At 43.5% G+C, this 20,027-nt stretch overlaps 1 protein-coding gene across 10 annotated transcripts in view; it reads right to left on the bottom strand.

The window, feature by feature from the left end:
• The window catches only part of SEMA3A (semaphorin 3A), a 468,302-nt gene that overhangs the window by 323,610 nt on the left and 124,665 nt on the right, over positions 1 to 20,027 (bottom strand). For 9 of the 10 annotated variants that reach the window (XM_090041876.1, XM_090041883.1, XM_090041875.1 and 6 more), the window contains one exon: positions 11,549 to 11,613. The exons of the other annotated variant lie outside the window; for it this stretch is intronic. The gene's annotated coding sequence lies outside the window, so the exon portion shown is untranslated. The remainder of the gene's footprint in view (positions 1 to 11,548; positions 11,614 to 20,027) is intronic. 10 annotated transcript variants of the gene reach the window in all.

The raw sequence follows: 20,027 nt of genomic DNA, 5'->3' as shown, positions 1-20,027 counted from the left end.
TTAATACATGATAATAAGAAACTGAAAATAATTGAAATCTTTAACAAAATTTCATTTCATACAGGTATTTCACACCCAGGTCTATTAGACAGCAGTGTACTACTACATACTCTGTATCCAGATAAATGATTTGATCTTTCCTCACCGTAGAATAAGTTACTGACACCTCTCATTTGCTGCTGTTATAGCAGAAGTGAAAAGCTCATTCTCTGGAGAAGTGGAAACTGTTTCACCCATTCTAATTCTCTTAAACTGTTTATTCCTCAGGGCAAAATAATCAAGTAAAGCACCTGTGAAAAGTAAGTAGAGAGCAAAGGAAATACAGAATGGAAAAAAACCCAAGATACAGCTGTGCTTGCAATCACTCAAGTGTGCCCTGTGCATAATGGCACATTAGGTAGGCATTGATCTCCACCAATTTATGAGGTCTGTTACAAAAGTGAACCATTTTCTGCTGAAACCCATGGAGCAGAACTTGCTACTTCTAAGCTAATCCGTTTTCAAATTACTGTTCAATTGTGACTAATGACCTCACTGCAAATCCGTTTACCTAACTGCTAGCACTCAAAAAGGGGAAGAGGAACCAATCTTTTCATCCTTTCTCTTGAGCGGTTTTTCATAATTTTCAAAATTCTTCATGGTATCTTTAACAACCTTTCATGATGTTCTGACTGGGAAGCTTAACTTGGTAGAAAAGCTAATCGCTGCTTAATTGTCTGTGTTCTACTTGGAAGATAAGGAGAGTAAAGGGAAATATAGATAGCGTCCTGCTTAAATTTTAACTGAAAATAAAAGTAATTATTATTATTTAGCATTTATATTAGTTTGTAGATGCTTCTACAAGAAAGTGGGTCTATTGCCTTGACCATTATGTAAACATACAGAGCTTGCCAGCTAAACGAGAAGCCATAACAGGTGGATGACAATAATGACTAGGAGGAGACTGAAGGACTAAATGTGCGCATAATTCTTATAGCCCAATCAGCAGAAACAATCACAATGTGCCAAATGATGGCCAATTCTGAGATGACTTTAAAACAACGATCACTGCATTATACCTGTAGAAACAGGACAGCATCAGAACCTCAGACCCAAATGCATCCTAACTTTGAAGAGACTCAGATCTGGAGCAAATTGGAGCACCCATCTTCTAGATTTGCATCTATCATAATTTTTTTCTGATACAAACATTTTTGTGCGTGTTTTGGGCTTCTTTGCTTCAGTGTAATGAGATGTATACACACACACACACACACACACACACACACACACACACACACATACACACATATATATATATCAGAACTTGTGGTAGGGGTGATATTTCATTAGGTGAACTAGATTTTTGCAAGTAGGCTTTCTCTAATTGTAAGCTTTCGTGCACAAGCACCCTTCTTCAGGTATAGGAGATAAGATTGTAAATGTTCTCCCAGGTTGAAATATTTCAAAGGAGAGTGTATATGTATATATACATATGCACACAGTCCAGTCACTGCAAGCATAGCAATGTCCTGGGGCTTTTCTCTGTATGTCGCGCACACACGCACACACACTGTATATTGGATATTTACAATGGCATGGATATTTACAATGGCACACATTCATGTGCACTACAGAGGAATATTTCCACATCACTAATGAATATATCTCCCTTGTTCACTGGGCCACCCTCTACACGTCATAAGTATTACACAATTACCTGATTAATTATGCAATTAATTTAGACTGGTTACATGTGCAAACTAACTATGCTGCCTTAAAAAGGTCCAACCAGATATATAGTTTTTTTGTGGGATAGAGTATAATAACTTTATAGCTGGTTTCTATCCAGCTTTACTTTGCATGTGTAGCCTGTACCCCCACAACTGGGAGCCCCATCAACAGATTGGAGCTCACAGCTGTGGGGTCAAAGGGGGGGAGCTCATGTATACCCCCAAACCTGGGAGCTCCCAGCTGGCGCTGGCTCCCAGCTGTGGATGTACATGTCCAAGCAGGTGGGAGCCCCATCAGATAACAAAGGTATCAATCATGTGGTCCCCCCATGGACCAAAGTGGCTGGGAGACCACAGCTGTCATGTCCCAGCAGTGAGGGCACACCATGTGTGTCATGGCAGCAGGCATGATTGTGTGGATTGTGTATTAGATCCCATCGCACCTTTCCCTACACGTGTAGAGGGCCCTGATTTAAACCATAGGGGTAACTAACAAATAGTTACACACAAAAAAAAGGTAAAGGAAACAAAGTAAAGAATTAGTAAAGCTCTGTCACATCAAATGATCCAAACTAATGTCATGGTACAGATATTAGCAAACACGATTTAAGCACCTATTGGAATTGATCAATAGTGATGAGCATATGAGGCAGAGAAAGCTATGTAACTGAGGGCTCTTCTACACAAGCAGGTAAAAAAAAAAATGCAATAGGATATAACGCATGATCCATACAATTACACATCCTGCCATGCCACATATGTATGCCAGAAAGTCTGGTTGTGGGATTCTACATTAGATCCCATTGTACCTTATTACTGGTACAGGGGGAGCCCAATCCTGGGCTCCCCTGCTCCTGAGGCTGGGAGCCCCCTCAGCTGAGAGGCATCTAGCCACAGGGGTGCCTCATGTACCGCCATGTCTGAGAGATGCAGCTGCTGGTGTGGAGTCTCTCTTCTCTCCTTGTAGGACTCCCAGCCCTGGCTGGGCATAATGCACCATAGAGACTTGGAGCCCAGTCAGCTGACAGGGCTCCCAGCTGCAAGGGGACCTTGCTATCCAACTTCAATTTGCATGTATACCAACCAGCTATAAAGTTAATACACATTTTTGAGATCTAATGTTATGGTTGGTTGAACGGACCATCTTATGGTGTATAAGTAGTTTGAATGTGTAGCTGGTTTCAGTTAATTATGCAATCAACCAGCTAATTGTGCAATATCTATGTGTAGAAGAGGTCTGAGGAAGTGACAGTGAGCTTCCCATATGCCTTCCATCATTGTAAATGTCTACATTTATTTCTGGTAACGTGCAGGAGGAAATCTTTTTTTTGTTTGTTTGTTTTTAAATTGCCAATACTTTGGTGACTTTGAACCATAATCAATCATTTTACTCCCAAAGGCATAACTAATGTTTGCAGCTACAAAACCCAAAGATACTCTCTTCTGTTTTTTCCCCCAACAGTATGGTCTATTGACCTGATATTTATCTGCCTACTGACATTATCAGAGGTATGTGCTTATTTCTTTAATCTAGTAATTATGCTATGAGACTAGACCAGCAGCTAATGCTTCCTTGCTGATTTAGCAAAGAATTCGCTCATTTGAATAGCATTCTTCATTCTTTGTTTTCCTGCACGTACGTCTCTTTTCCTAATCAACTCTCATTGACTGTCAACCTAGTTTCAGGCTGCAAATCTTTAAAGCCACTTTCATGACTTTAAAAACCATGTAAACAGTGTAGACTGTAGTTCCGAATACAGTTTAAGCATGCCTTTGAAATGTAGACAGGCACAATACGCTGACCCTATGTGTAGGACAGGGAACACAGTCCTAAAATACCCAAGATTCTCTTTTGGAGTGGGATATACAATCAGCATTAAAATGAAGCCCAAAAAATTGAGATAGCTTTCTTCTACTCAAGCAGAAATATCATCAAAGTCTTTTGTCACATTATGTCAGCATTTATGTCCACTTCCAATCACAACCAGAAAATTCAAAGGCAAAAATTAAACATAATAGGGAAATAACATATGATTAATTTATTTTGAACAGCAGCTTAAGGGGTCGGGTATTTGTATATACATATTTGTACTGTTTCTTATTTTTTTCCAGAGTGGCTTGCCAGTTTGTAATGTCATATCTTAAATTAATATTGCCTGCTTAATGCATTTTTCTTGAGGGAACTGAGTCATGGGAATGTTAAGGCAATAGAATAAGGTATAGTTTGTTTGCTTATGAGTGCCTTCTTCAATTTTAGTGTGCAACTCAAATTCCAAAACATTTGGCCCCCTACTGAAACAAATGGCAAATGTCAGAGGAGAATTTCAACACAAGTGACCTCAGAACAATTTTTAATTTTCTTAAGTGTTACTTTCAAGCACTACACTCCTTTGAAGTGCTGCTAGACTATTATTCTATGATGTTTGGGGATAACCTCCATTATTTACCTGACTAAGCAGGGGTCCTTCTTCAGTGAGCCACCCAATATTTTAAAAAGTTAATTGAATTTAGTTATTATGAAAGGTACCCATTTAAGAGCCTGGGACATTTTTATGGATTTAGGCAGCTCACGGGCCTCGAGCCTTAATTGTTCTGCTAATGCCAGGAACTGATTTCTGAAAAGTTGGCACTCCTGTAACCAGATGAAGTCATCCTGCCTTTGCAAGCAAAACACTGACATTTTTCAAAGAGTCAGCCAACTAAATGGTTAGAAAGATGTGTATTCAGTGCAAAAATCTGCATTACCGCCTTGTTAAGGCCGAGTATACAATGACACAAAAGTAAAGCAACCCAACAATTGTGGTTCCCACTGAAATGTCAGATCAACCAAATTGCTCCTATGTAGTATTTTCTTCAGTGCTTTCTATCTATGCCTATTTATGTTTGGCCCATTAACTTGTTGTGTGGAGAACATTAACTATTCCCTGCACATACAGTGTGCTGGGACTAGTACATGCTGGATGGATCCAAGAAGAGCTCTTTGTAACCAGGAAATGAATTATTGCACGTTTGTAACAAGAGCGTGTGTGTGTGGGTCTCAGAAAACTAGGTCATTGATTTTTCAAAGGAAGAAGCATTTTCAAGGGCCAGGATTTTGTTCCTTCTCAATCTAGCTCCAGGCTCAGACATGGTACTGAGACAACGCTACTCATTTCTCGGCATGAACTCCTCCTACCCACTAATGAAGAAAATGCAACCTTCAAGCTGGACCTTACTGCAGCATTGAATATTGTGATCAGCTACAACTGTCTCACCTCCAAGATACTACAAATGTGGGTAGAAATGATACGAAATGACTTTCTGCTCAGAACAAACTCACAATGTTTTAAAAGATCACAAAGTTATGAACAGGTAAACAGAAGATGAGCAAAATGCATCTTTCAGTAATAGACAGCATCAATACAGAAAGAAACTCTAACCCTAAAGTCCATGAGCCTCATTTTCAGTCTCACTAAGACAACCTTATACTATTCCTGTAATGTAATAAGTTCTTAGAATATATGCGACTAAATTTAAGCCCTTTTAATACTATCACGAAGATGAAAAATGGTCCTACGGTACCAATAAATGAAAACCAGAGGCTTTATTTATTATTACAAAAAGAAATCTCCATTGTCGTCATGGGACATTTTGCCTTAGGCTGAGACCAAACTGTCTGGAGATCTGCAGAAATAGTTTCAAAATGCTGAAAAATGATATGGAAAAATGATTTCATTCTCATCAAAATTTACCTTCCCGACTGACTGAAACCACATCATAATTCTACATGCAGCCTTTCTGGACTGGCACCATCCCAGAGACACGCAATCTCTCTACAAAGCATATGGATTTTTGATTTTACATTCTCAAAGTGATGAAGTATCAGTTGCAGCTTAGCAGCACAGTGTGCCTATTGCAGTATTAGGCTTCAAGAAAGAAAAGTAATAATGCTAAATGTCTCTTTAAAAAAGTGGCATGATCATTACTGAAATGCAGTAGAATATGTTCCTTAGAAATCTGTCAGGTTGTGAGTTAGGGGTTGGGGAAAGATTCAAAGACTTCTGTGTTTTCAAAATGTGATGGATATACCCACAAATATTTGAATAACTTAGCATATAGCGGGAAACCTGCTATCCTGCTGGCATGACTGGCATTTTCATAGGCAAGCCAGCTTATGGAGACAACAGTATGCATTATTAACTTCTACACATTCAATACAGCCATTACAACTGCTCTCTTGAACATCTGGGAATCAGTTTATAGCATTGCAACTTCTGCTCATCTGGTCCTCTGCTGTTCATGTTATGAGCCCTCCACAGAAAAATTACAGCTAAATGAAATAGTTAGGAGATATTAGTGTTGTCTCTGCAGATGTACTGATTTAGCATCTCTCTTAACAGTAGAGGTGGGCTCAAGCCACAAAGTTGGGATCTGGATAAAAAAGAATTTCAAGATTTGAATTAGAGTTATTTCTTGTTGGAGAATTGGAGATGACAGGAAATGCTCTGGCACATGCACACATATATAAAAAAAAGAGACAGATCCAGAACCCTGTTGATATAGATCATTGCAGACTGCAGAGGATCTATTCAAAATTAAGGCTTCATTGAGAACGTTATTATTTCACTGCCTTATTTCTTGTGTTAGAAAATGTTGATTCATCAAGAGGCAAACTTCCATGGAAATGTATCATGCTCACAAAATTTCAGTTAGGCAAGATTTTTCAAACAGCCACATCCTATAACAGCCCAGTCATAAAGGAATGTGTGAAACCTAAGTTTGCTGTTCTGCTGATTCAAAGCAGAAGCTGAATCTATAGAATCCGCCTCTTCCCTTCAGTCACCCGGTGTGCATAGTTTATCTGAGCAGAACAACTCCAACCAACAAGAGACTGATTCAATATGGGGACTTGACCTATATACCAGTGATTGCCCTAGCCCGGGGGTTGTCCACCAGGGGTACACGTACCCCTAGGGGTACTTGGAAAGGGACTAGGGGAGCAGGGATGGAGCGCCACCACCCACCTAGGAGCAGGGCTTGGGGGGGGGTGGCGAGGGCAGTGGCGCCCCCTGCAGGTCACACAGGCACCACCTGACTGTCTGGATGCAGGGGAACGGGATGCTTGCACGTGGGGGCCACTGCCGCCGCCATCCACCACCTTGTGTTGCTGCCCACCTCCCTGTGCCGCTGGCATGCACCGTTTTCCCATGGCTGGTCACACATGCAGCTTCGCAGACTGCTGACAGGCAGCATGCGACTGGCTGGGTGCAAGGCCCATCAGCAGCCCATGGGAAAGCAGGGCACAGCAGCACCAGAATGGGGTGGTGGGTGGTAGTGATGAGGGCAATGCCGTTGGGTGGTAGGTGGCAGCGGTGGCCACTGTGTGCAAGCCCCTCTCTCTCCCCCAACTCCGCATCCAGCTGCTACCACCAGAAGGAGTACACTTCTTTAAATAGGTTGAAAACCCCTACCCTAGCCTTCATGGTATAGAGTCAGTCTTTCTTCCTCTCTTGTTGAACCTGTTCCATCTTGTATAAATGCAGTAATCACGGAGAGCAGGGTTTTGTGTCCTGTCAACCAAGTTATGAAGTGCTGCCTCTCACCTTCTTGTAACGCTGGTCCAATGACTATTTAACTGTTGCACGCATTGGAACAGCTTCACCAGAAACAACTGAAGGAGATGTTGCCCAGTAGCTACAGTACCCATTTGGGATACATGTCACTCTGGACAAACAACAAAAGAAGAAAGTGCTTGGTGTCTGAGAACTGATTGCAAAGAACACAACAACTTTCACAAACTGAAATTCTTATTGTTTGGCCAGTCTCTATCCACATCCATCAATAGCTTCAGTCCCTGGATGACAAGATTTTGATATGTTCTGAGATCACAGAATATTTCCACAGTTCTTTGCCCATGCAACAGAAAGCAAACCTGTAAGAATTATTGCACGACTTGTTTTGTATGGGTACTCATCCTGCTTCATGCTGAGGCTTTTGAATCAGGCTTTGGAGGGGGAGACAGAATGCCATGGGAGCAACTTTAGGCCCTGTCCTTCCTGTCTCCTGTGTCTAACACAGACCAAGGAGGAACTTAGTAAGAAGACAACACTTTATGCTTTCATTTCCATGTATTTTCTACACTCAAGGGAGCCTAACAATTGCATGTAAAAGCAAATTTTAATAGATCTCTTATTACAGTCAGTGTCCTGGTACATATAGGAAAGGACTTGGCAGTACAATATCATCAGATGTTTCCTGTGGATTGGTGCTCTAATTTAAGAAGTGTCATTTTAAATGACGTTCAGTTCACGTAACACTCATTATTAATGCATTTTATATGAAAAACCTCAATATTGTACACGAATCACTCTTTAATCTTTCCTTTATCTTCCAGCTTCATATATTAATAGTTATGGTGACTACTGCAAACACTCACTTCAGATCTTGGGGAGATGACTGAAACCCTAATAAATTTCAAAACCGTTTTCAATTAGTACACAGGAAATTTACTTTGTGAGCCATGAGTTGTTTTATTAGTGCCCTGGGGGGCAATTTAGATTGGAAAAATCAGGAGATTATTGTTTGCCAAAAAAGAAAGTAGATATTTAGCTTTCATCTAAAGAATAGCATATAGTTAGGAAAATGGGAGTAAACTATTATGCATTATCTGAAAATATTTGTCTTAATACCTTGGGGTCAGCTATAGTTTTAGAGTACTGGAAATAGCATTGTCTCCCATCTAAAGACAGTTACAGATGTGCGATTCACTTGCTAAGATCGCCAATCCCCAAAAGTAAATCCAACAGAAAGCTTTTACTGATAATTTTCAACACATAAAATTAAGAACAGCCAGGTGAACAAGTGTTCACCCTCTGCCCTGCCCTACATTTCGAGAACAGCTGCCTTTGGATATTTCATACGATTCTGATAAATGTGGATAATGCTAGTCTCTTCTATCTCTAGTTTTCCAGGTGATTAAGACAGTTGTCTCTTACATGGTTTGTCACGTATTTTGCATGCTTGAGAAGCACGGGTGTCTGGACTCTTATCAGAACCACTACTGTCATTCGCTCATCACTATACACATAGCAAGAGTGTAGCACTTAAACTAAAGGGATGAAAGTTAGGAAACAGAGTTGTGCTTCTCCATGGCAGCTCAGCAAGGAGTGTGCTCCATGTAGAATCACCAATAAGAATCATGGGCAACAAGCATTTTTACCTTGCTTTAAAACTACGGATCCTGATCCTTCGGTTGTAACCAGCCTGGTATGAAGAACATGGGGCCATGCCTCCTTTCTACATCCAAGGCCTGCTTAAGGTATGGTTCTGCGTACCGGCAGTTGGGGAAATTTCAACTCCAAGATGCTTTGACCCAGGTTGAGTAAAGGTTTAGTGGGAAGACCTGCATGCTAACCATCCTTGCCGGAGGGACTGACTCTCTCCGTTGGACTCATAATATTTCAATGTTATATAAATCAGAGCCATTTCAGAATCTCTCGCACTCCAGAAGGCTCCTTCCACTGATGTCCAGCTCAGTTAGTTTAATCAGCACTGAACCATAGCTCGAACACTAATGGCTAGGTTGTCACAGCCCCCCTTCAGCTGTGCAGGAGAGTGAAAATTCTCCCCTCCATTTCTTCCCTGCCTGGCCTTATGCAGATTGTGACTCCAGCTGTGGGGGTGAGAGCAAGGGCAAGGGCTGTGAGGAGTCCTGGCTCCACTTCACCACTCGCTCATCAGACACAGCAGCTGACAGGGTGCATTGCGAGTCAACTGTCTCATGATGAAGAGAGGTGAAGTGCCTTACTTGCTCCTTGGAGCAAGGAGGAACAAGGAAGGGATTTTCTCCTGGACAAAATCCTTCTCTGGGGTGGTTAGATTATATGCTAGCCTTTCTTCCCTCTTCCCACACCCCCCAGCCACTTACAAACTAACTTGGAAGAGCAGGCTGATTCCCATTACATTAGCGTTAAACTGGAATAGTTCCATTAGGATTACTGATTTACTTCAGGCTTACATGCATGTGACATCAGAAATTAGCCCTAAAGTACTAAACCTTTCTCAGAGAAAAATCACCTACAAAGATACTTATACGTTCTCTAGAATTTGCACTGGATGGGCTTTCCATCTGTCCATTGATGACTTATTCAAATCTTGCCCCTTTTGCTCTGTTCCTCAGTGGGGCTTGGGTCCCTGTTTCCTTGCAACCACCAACAGCTTTCTAACTGATGTGTTGGGCTTCTCTTTTCCCACTTCTGTAGCCACCAAACCCTCCTTACTCACTCATTCAATCATCTCGTCTTTAGAGAAGTGCTGTTTCTGACCTATTTCTGCTTTCCTCATCCAAGTTGCTGTCATCTACCATCTGCCCAACTTCCCCCACCGCTTCAGCTTTCCTCTCTAGTTCCTTTCCTCCCTTCCTCCTCTCAGTGTCACACATCCACCAAGATGTCACCATCCATGCTGATGACCTGTTGCCTCATTTTCACTTCCTCCCTGTCCTGCATCCCTGGTTTGAGTTTCCTGGTCAGCAAAGAGACATTCACCTCTTTTCACCTTTATTTCTCTGATCACTTTACTCTTGACTTTCCCATTGCTGACTGTCACATGACCCATCAGATCCTCATCTTGTTATGTGGCCTTTTCATGACTCCCTTTCATCTATTGATATGGTTGTTGATTTTTCCCACATTCATTCTTTTTCATCCTTTTGTCTGTCTGTATCCATCTTTTCAGGGACAGTCTTTTGGTTTGCATTTTTAGAGCGCTTAGCTTAGTGGGAATCTGCCCCATGACTAGGGTTCCTAGGTTTTACAGTACTACAAGTAAATAATACCAGTAAGGTCCCAAAGCTAATGATGATTATCTTTAAATGCACATCTGTCTCAGTTAGCTGAAGGCAAAAAACTGTCTAGTAAAATCAAATCAGGACCTGGACATAAACAGTTGTTTAAAAACAACAGCTGTGACGCCAAATGACTTACAGAAACAAATAAATATCTTGGCACTAGGGACACTGACAGAAATGACATTTGGGGCAAAACTGACCCCTTGAAAGTGCTCTACAGTGATGCCCTGACAGAAATGTGACAAATTAGCCCTCATGTAATGAGGGTTCAGATTAAAGTGATTCGAAGTGGAGCACTTTCATTAAATTCTGTCTGTCCCTGTGCTGATCAGGGCTGGGTTGATGTAGCCCAACCCCACCCCCAGTGGTGTCTGCCCCTGCTTGGGGGGGGGTGCTTCAATCCATGTGCTGCCCCCCGCCCCCCCCAGCTCAGGCTGGGCAGACCCTAGAACTGAGCTCCTTCCCTCCCCCCGCAAATCCTGCAGACAGCACCAGAGCTGCAGGGCTAGGGGAGAGAGGCTGTGGACAGGCAGCTCCTTGATCTCCCACTCCCCAACCCAACAGTGAATACCTGTTGGGTTTGGGGGGGGGCGCAGAAATCACTGTAACTCATGGCAATTTCTGCAAAGCATCATGAGTTAGAGAAAGGCGCTTCATGTCTGCCAGTGCCCTATATTCCAGATAAGAGAGATGGGAACTTCTTCGAGAATCCAAACTTTATTCTTCTGACTGCCCCAGATAAAGTGAAAAATGGAGGTATGAAATATTGAGAACCAGATGCTTTGAATAGAGTTTGGATATTTGATAACTTTTAAAAGAACCAAGGACTGTTCATGGGAGTTAGTATCCAATCCTTTAGGTGATTTTCAAAATGCTATACAGTAAATTTAAGAAACAGAATTATTATTATTACACAGAATTCTTCTTTGGTGCATATTATCCACCAGAATAAGTAATTTTGTATAGTTTAAAGAAATAATAACAACAACCACAATAATAGTAATCTTACCTCTCACTGTTATAAATGCCTATTCGTTAAGGCAGAAGTCTGATTGGCATCCCTTCTTGCCACTCCTGGGGGAAGAGAATATTGTATTAAGTTTAATGACTAGGTTGCATCAGTATTTTAAAATTAACCTAATTAGATACCATGGCATTGTTTAAAAGCATTCAAAGCCTGACTTTATTTTATGTGTGTATTCCAAATTCATCATGATTTGGGAATGTATTTTCCAAGGGGCTCTGATGAATTACAGATTCATGTTGCCCTTGTGTAAAATGTCAGTATTTTATAATACAACAAAGTGAAGTCATTTTGGTTTGCAACTGCAGTTTGTTAGGATTGTCTCACTAATAAGAAAAATACTCCATATGCATCACTTTACATTGCAAAGCAGAAAAATCTCCATGCAAGTAGAAGCCTGGTCAAAAAGACACAGAGCCAAAGTCATTCCACTTCATTGAAATGTTACAAAATGGCTTTGTTATTGCCAAATCACTGAATTTTGCATAATAAAAGGCTGAGAGCAGACATATATTCACACAAGGAATGAGCATGATAGGGTGATGTTAAAGATACCAATTAGTAGCATAGGTGTGGAATGTAGCATATTACTACACGTGCATATATGCATGAATGGTAAAACAAGTAATAAACAGAATGGAGTGTAAAGGGGAATTTGATCCTGTATAAGTCAAAATGCTACAAAACAGATGTCAAGCTATTTCTTGGTTAGAAACTAGTTGCTGGAGTTAGGCCTAATGGGTGCATATAGATGTGCTCTGAAATATGCTAACTGGAATGCATCAGAGCAGACTCGATTAATCAATTCGAGACATGAGTCACTTCATATATGTGATGCTGAGGTGTTTTAATTAGAGCAGTTCTCTGGGAACCAGTCTAATTAAAATGCCCCCAGCCCCTCTCCCAAGCACATCTATAGGCACCCAATAGGACCATGTAGCTAAATACCACCTCAATTTCTGTTCTTCCTTTAACCTAAAAGTGTGCAATAAAGGGAACAAGTCCAGCACAGTTAAAACTTATTGCAGTTCACTGAAGATAACTTTCCTGAGCAGTGGAATTAGCCCTGTTCAGCTTTCACTCATACCTGCCCTGAAGAACAACAAACTTTACATTCCCTGCTGCACTGTCATGTACAATGAGGAAGGATTATGACCAAATTGGAACAAAAAGGATGCTTTTGGAACAAAAGGCATGCTAGTCTATAGTCAGTTAACAGTGTTAACCTTGTTTTGTTAATTGGGACACAATTACTATGTGGATTAATGATATATCTTAAAATTTTTGTTGGCATCTGTAAGCCATGCCCAAGGTTGAGGCCCCACTGAGACAGGAACACTTTTCCCAACACGTGTGTGACATCCTTGTGGTAAAATTATTTAATGCTTTGCCTCCTATTTGCAGGGGTGGCTAAAAGAAGAAAAATTACTTATTTAGATCACTTTTACCATAGTTTACAGGCTCACTGAAAAGGTCACTGCTTACAAAAATGATTGATGCAAAGGGATCTATGCTAAAGACATTTCTGTACTGAAAAGGGGGCAAATGAACTCTAAAGAATATTTTCCTGGTAAAAAAATGTCATTAAAAAAGCTTGCTGAAAAGAATCCTAACCTTCAATTTTAAAAAACCTCATAGACAGAAGTTCAGCGAGTCAGAGAAACCACCAGTATGAACTAGTCTATGTCAGCTTTCATAAAAGCAGCCAACACACACAATTAAGTAATAACAACAACAGAAAAATGTTACAAATATCTCAAAAATTCAAGAGCCGTTCTTGTGTAAACAAGACTGTCAATGATTTAAAATGAAATAAATTAGATTTTCTGCCAGAAGAAAAGAAAAAAAAGTCTTCATGACTGTTTCTTTCCTGTACAATATTTACAGTCTGCTCCAATCCATACATAGTCTCCAAAGAGATATCTCTTCATTCTCCAATTCTTTCCCTCTTTTTAGCCTTCAGACCAAATTTAGACCTCAATTATTGTCTTGTAAAAGCTTGAGCCCCAACCCAATGAAGTCAATGGAAAATATTCCAATCAGTTCATTTAGCTCTGAATCCAGCCAAACATACAGAATAAATCCAAGGAAGTCAGGGTAGTAACTGCGGTTATGAAACGGCTAAGATGAACCATATTAAAAGGTAAAATGGAGCCAAAACTATTCCTAGGCTATTGTTATTGGTAATATTCTTACAATTTCCTCATATTTTATTATATCTTAATCTGCTGGGCTAAGTACAGACATTCAAAAGCCCAAACCTGAATCAATTAAATCTTTGCAGGTTAGTCTAACCTGAGGAGATTGAACTGAGAAGCAGGTGAATCCACATGCCTGTAGTAGCTTAGGCCAAACATCGGGGGATGCTAGAATGAGCCCTCCTTTCCCTTTGGCAGGGGGAAGTTGAGCTTGGGGATGAGAGGGCGTGGCCAGGCCACGGGAGGCTGAGTATGATTGGGGAGGGGTTTAAACTTCCACCCTGGCCCACAAGGACCCCAGCTGGGATGTGCCTGGAGGGGGATAGGGGGCATGGACAGATGCCTTGCCAGGCTTTTGGGAGGAGTAGGGGGCATGGACAGATACCAGCCCCCAGCTGACACCAAAGGGTCAAGCAGTGAGAGTAGAGGCATGGCCAAACCCCAGCCGAGGCGAAGGGTGGGGGGCCCCAGGCAAAAGGGCAGTGAGGGGGAAATGACAGAGAAGTAGGGCTGGCAGGGACCTCCAGAGGTCCTCTAGTGTCTAGCCCAGCCCTGGCCAGATCCTCCAGTGCAAGCACTAGAATCTAAAGAGTGGAGGGTTTGCTTGCCAGGGACACTCTGTACTACTAGGGGGAAAAAAAGCCATGAAAGGTTTCCTGCAGCTGGTTTTTACCCCTGTCCCAGAGCAGGGCCCAGCACTGCACCTCTCCAGCCCTGAGACAGCACCACACAGAGCCTGCCTCTACCTGCCCACCCAGTGGTGGGGGAAGAGAGGGAGGCGGAAGAGTCTTGCCCAACGCAGCATCTCTGAGACAGCCGGGAGCAATCCATCTGGGATTGCTGAAGCCATCTGGGAAAGGCCTGGAGCTCAGGCTGGGGTTGTAACAACTGTGTGCCTGGATTGCTTCTGGCTCCCTCTGGCCAGCCCCACTTCTCTGTGATTTCCCCCTCCCTTTGCCTCAGGCCCAGGGCCAGGGTCTGGCTAGGCCCCCATTCTCACTGTCAAATAGCAAGTGTGTATGGGGCAAAGCCAGGCAGACCCTGGCTGGAGGCCCCCACAGTGGGGAGGGAGGATTAACCCCCACTTCCCATCAGGCTACCAGCATCTGGCCATACCCCATGCTCCTGCCACTGGAGCAGCAAGGGGCACTCTGGAGCAGGATTTTCCATCCCCACCCATTCTCAGCCAGCCGGAGAAGTGATGGTGCTCCAGGGAGGGAGGAAAGGGGAGGGGCCAGCCCTGCTCCACCATAGCAGACAGCCTAGCCCAGGGCTGCAAAGCAGCCTGGGATGCTGGGGGACTGTGAGTTAAATTAAACCAGGAAGGGGTCTGGAACAGAAGTTCCATAAACTGGTTTGATCTAAATCAGTTAACTCTGAAACTGTTTTTTTCTTAAAACAGTTTCAGCCATTTTGAAAGCAGTTTATGTGCACTGAACTTCTGTTCTGTTACAGGCTTAAACCAGTTTCTAATCACTCACACCAGTTTGTGTGTAATTTCTGTCCCTAGCCCTACTGACAAAATAATTTGGAAAAAAAAAAAGCCATGAGTCAGATATCTTCAGTTGTTTGAGGACTTGTCTATGCCACATCATTAGCAGGTTTCAAGAAAGGTAGCACATCTTTCCCATCTGATCCAGTGATGCACTCCAGAACCAGATTGCCCCCTGGCAACTGCTCTCAGATTTGTCGGGAACAGAGGGCTCAAGAGCGGTCCAGAGCAACTTTACAAATAAACACCTGGCTCTGGCATGCATCAGTAAATGTGGGTGCCCATCCTATACTCAGTCCTGATCTCCCTGGGACATGTGGCTGGCATGTTGTAGGCCAACTCTGAGATGCCCTAAGACTAGCTAAATTAATAACACCAGTTCCATAAGTAAACTATTGTATTTAGAAAATGTCTAGGAACAAACTGTCATTTAGTTTGGCTTGAACACTGTTTAGTCTTCATTTGAGCCTGAAGTCTATTTATTTCCCTTATGCTTTCTTTTCCTGTTGTTCATTAGGACAATAATATGCTGCTTAATTATATTAGCAGTAAAAAAACATTAAAACACCTGTCCCTGTGATGCTTCTTTTCAAAGTTCTCCAAGCACTTCCATGAAACACAGTCACTGCTCTATTTTGGGAGGTTTAGCATCACAACCAAATATTATTCTCTAGACTAAAACTTGCAGATTTAAGTTGTAAACTAAGGAGAGTAATTTGCATCCTTGAACTTCAAAAGTTTTACCTGGATTTAAGCTTTGAAAATATCAGAGCTAAAAATAATCCAAGATCAAGAATCCCTCCACACCTCAATGGTTTTCATAGACATTAGGGCTGGAAGGGACCTCGGGAGATCATCGAGTCCAGCCCCCTGCCCAAAGGGCAGGAAGTCAGCTGGGGTCATAGGATCCCAGCAAGATAAGCATCCAATTTACTCTTGAAGGTGTTCAATGTAGGTGCTTGAACCACCTCCGCTGGCAGGCTGTTCCAGACCTTGGGGGCTCGGACAGTAAAGAAATTCTTCCTTATGTCCAGCCTGAAACGGTCTTGCAGGAGTTTGTGACCGTTCAACCTCGTCATCCCTTGGGGCGCTCTGGTGAACAGACGCTCCCCCAGATCCTGGTGGTCACCCCTGATAAACTTATAGGTGGCCATCAGATCACCCCTGAGCCTGCGCTTTTCCAGGCTAAAGAGTCCCATGGCTGTCAGCCTATCATCGTAAGATCTGTTTTCCTGACCTCTGATCATGCGCGTGGCTCTCCTCTGGACTCTCTCAAGCTTCTCCACATCCTTTTTGAATTGTGGAGCCCAAAACTGGATGCAGTACTCCAGCTGCAGCCTCACCAAGGCCGAGTACAAGGGGAGAATGACGTCCCGGGATTTGCTCGAGAAGCATCTATGGATGCACGCCAGCATTTTGGCCGCTTTACTAGCCGCAGCATCGCATTGGAGGCTCATGTTCATCTTGTGGTCAATGATGACCCCCAAGTCTCTTTCTTCTGTAGTGCTAACCAACGTAGCACTGCCGAGCCTATAAGGGTGCTGCAGGTTTTTCCTCCCAAGGTGGAGAACCTTGCATTTTTCGGTGTTAAACACCATGAGGTTCTCATCTGCCCATTTGCTGAGCTTGTCCAGGTCAGCCTGGATCACCCGCCTATCTTCTGGCATGGATGCTTTGCCCCAAAGTTTGGTGTCATCGGCGAACTTGGCCAGTCCACTCCTGACTCCAGTGTCCACATTGTTAATGAAGATGTTGAACAGTATGGGTCCCAGGACAGAGCCTTGAGGGACCCCACTGGTCACAGGGCACCACAATGAGTGACTGCCATCAATCACAACCCTCTGGGTCCGACCATGAAGCCAATTTCCCAGCCAGCGGATAGTGGTGAAGCCAAGGCCACAACTGGCCAGTTTGGCCAAGAGGTGATCATGGGATACCAGATCAAAAGCTTTTTTGAAGTCAAGATATATGACATCAATCTCTTCTCCCTTGTCCAGGTGATAGGTCACCTGGTCACAGAAGGAAATGAGATTGGTCAAAGAAGACCTACCCGCAACAAACCCGTGCTGGCTGTCCCTTAGAATGTTAGCCTGGGCCAGTCCCTCAAGGATGGCCTCCTTAATAAACTTTTCTAAGATCTTCCCCAGGATAGAAGTCAGGCTAATGGGCCTGTAGTTAGCCAGATCCACTCTCCTCCCTTTCTTGAAGATCGGTACCACATTGGCCTTCTTCCAGTCTTTGGGCACTACACCAGAGCGCCAGGAGTTTTCAAAGATCCGTGCCAGGGGCTGGGCTATGACGCTCGCCATCTCCTTGAGTACCCTGGGGTGCAGGTTGTCAGGGCCGGCTGACTTGAAGGTATCCAGCTCCTCAAGGTGTTCCTTCACAAGGTCAGCATTGATGGAGGGTAGGGGATCCCCCTCACCCAGATTTCCCTGTCCCATAGCAGGCATGGGCATCCCGTGTGACTGATGAAAGACTGACGCAAAGTACCTATTTAATAGGTTGGCTTTTTCCTGGGCGTCAGTTGTCAGTTGCCCCATCTGGTTTAGCAGGGGTCCAACATTGCCCTTGCTTTTCCTCCGGCTCCCCACATATCTGAAAAAGGACTTTTTGTTGTCCTTGATGCCTGAAGCTAGTTGGAGTTCAGTTGCAGCCTTGGCTTTCCTGGTTTGCTCCCTGCAGGACCGGACCAGCACGGAGTAATCCTCCTTGGAGGTGAATCCTGTACTCCGTCCTTTGTAGGCTTTCCTTTTTAGCCACAGTAGGTCCGCTAGGTCCCTGGAGAGCCAGGGGGGCTGCTGTGCCTTCTTGCTGCCTTTCCTCCGTGTTGGAATAGATTTAGCTTGTGCACTGAGGATCGCTTCCTTGAGAAGCAACCACTCTTCTTGAACTCCCATCTCCCTGGGGTCATGGTCCCCGAGGGCCTGACCGACAAGCCTCTTGAGCATGTCAAAATCGGCTTTTCTGAAGTCAAGGACTTCTGTGTTGCTGACTGACTTGCCAGCTTTACGGCGGATGGTGAAGGTGATCAGCTCGTGGTCGCTGTCACCCAACTTCCCATCATTCACTCGGTCGCCGATTAGGTCGTCGCCCGTAGCCAGTACCAGGTCAAGCAGCGCTTTGCCTTTCATTGGCTCATAGACTTCTTGAGTCAGGTAGAGGTCATCCACGCACGAGAGAAAGCTTTGTGCCCGCTCAGATTTAGCTGAGTGATCTTCCCAGGAGATGTCCGGGTAATTGAAGTCACCCATGACAACCAAGGTCCTGGAGCAAGCGGCCTCAGTCAGTTCCTGGGCGAACTCCTGGTCAAGCTCGGGACTTTGAGTGGGAGGTCTGTAGTAGACTCCCACCGTTGTGTCCCCTGTGCCGAATTCCCCACGAATTTTTACCCAGAGGGTCTCTAGCTGTCCATGCCAGTCGCCAACATCAGCTTGCAGGGACATGTAGCTTTCCTTCACATAGAGAGCTACACCCCCGCCCCTTTTGCCAACACGATCCCTCCTGTATAGGGTATAGCCCTCTATACCCGTGGTCCAGTCATGGTGATTTTTAGAACTGCTGAACATGCTCTGAAGGTGTCCCAGGTGAGGCACTAGAAGATGAGGCACCCAAAAATTATAAGTCATTTTTGAAAACCTTGATCCAGGCTCTTTGATGTCTTTCCTATATTCATAAGGCCTGGTGAAAAGCCCTCTGTCATAAAGGGAATACCCGCCAATGGCTTGTTTGAGCTTTGCTACCAGGTCCGTGCGCTCAGGAAAGGATGGGCATCATACTGGTCACTTTTGGAGCCTTCCTTCACAGAATTGTTGAAACAAAAAGAAAACTTAGCAAAGTTTGAACACAAAACAAGCCTGTTCCCCAGACCAAAACAGGCCACAGAGTCCTTTCTCTTTGTGCTGTTCCCTCCTGCTCCCAGGCCAAACACAGAAACCAACCTGCCTCCTGCAGCTGAGCTTTCCCCAGCCCTTTATAGAATCCACTTGACCTTTCCCCAGCTGGGTCTGTTAATTGAACTGGACTAGCTGGCTTCAGGAACCACTGGCACTTAAATGAACAGACCACCCTGTCACAGCCCCAGAATTCAAATAGGTTTTTGTGCGTGTTAATTACCATTTTTGGGAGGGGAAGATGGGCAATGTGGATTTGATCAATTTTTAACCAGCTTGAAAATGAAAAGCAAGGCACTACAGTATATCAATCAGGGTTTCTGTTGACATGTAGCAATGTTTCAGCAAGCAAACTTTCAGCGTATAGTTTGCTATATTAATTTTGTATGTACCCTACTCCACACCCAAAATGTTATTCTGAGGGCTCTTACCTGATGATCTCAGCCATGAAATAAAGCCACATGAGGCAACCGTTCATACCCCCAGGCACACCTTTTTTTTATCATACAGTATCATTTAATAAGCTCACCGTGGGTCAATCTATGAAAATTGGCACAGCTTCATTGAAGTCAATGGAGCTTGCTAATTAACATCAGCTGCAGTTCTGGTTCCTGGTAGCAGGCTGAAAGCATCATAAAATGCATAGGACTCGCACATGCGCTCCTTACTTATTTTAGAAAACACTTGCTCATGCAAATCTTTCTCAGTGACTTTAACTGTCACCATTTATACAAGACAGTGTTCAGCATTAGATGAAACTTAACCTTGTGCTGAGGTATATGCATTGCTTAAATCCTGACAGTCCAATTTAAATAGGTCTTAAACAGGAAATAAGCTTTATATTAGCATTCTGCACAGAACTAGTTTCACCCGAACACTAG

This window comes from Crocodylus siamensis, chromosome 4 (genome assembly GCF_052110815.1).
Source record: "Crocodylus siamensis isolate JL-2025a chromosome 4, ASM5211081v1, whole genome shotgun sequence".
NCBI classification, from domain to species: domain Eukaryota; kingdom Metazoa; phylum Chordata; order Crocodylia; family Crocodylidae; genus Crocodylus; species Crocodylus siamensis.
This window is presented reverse-complemented; position numbering and strand designations above follow the sequence as displayed.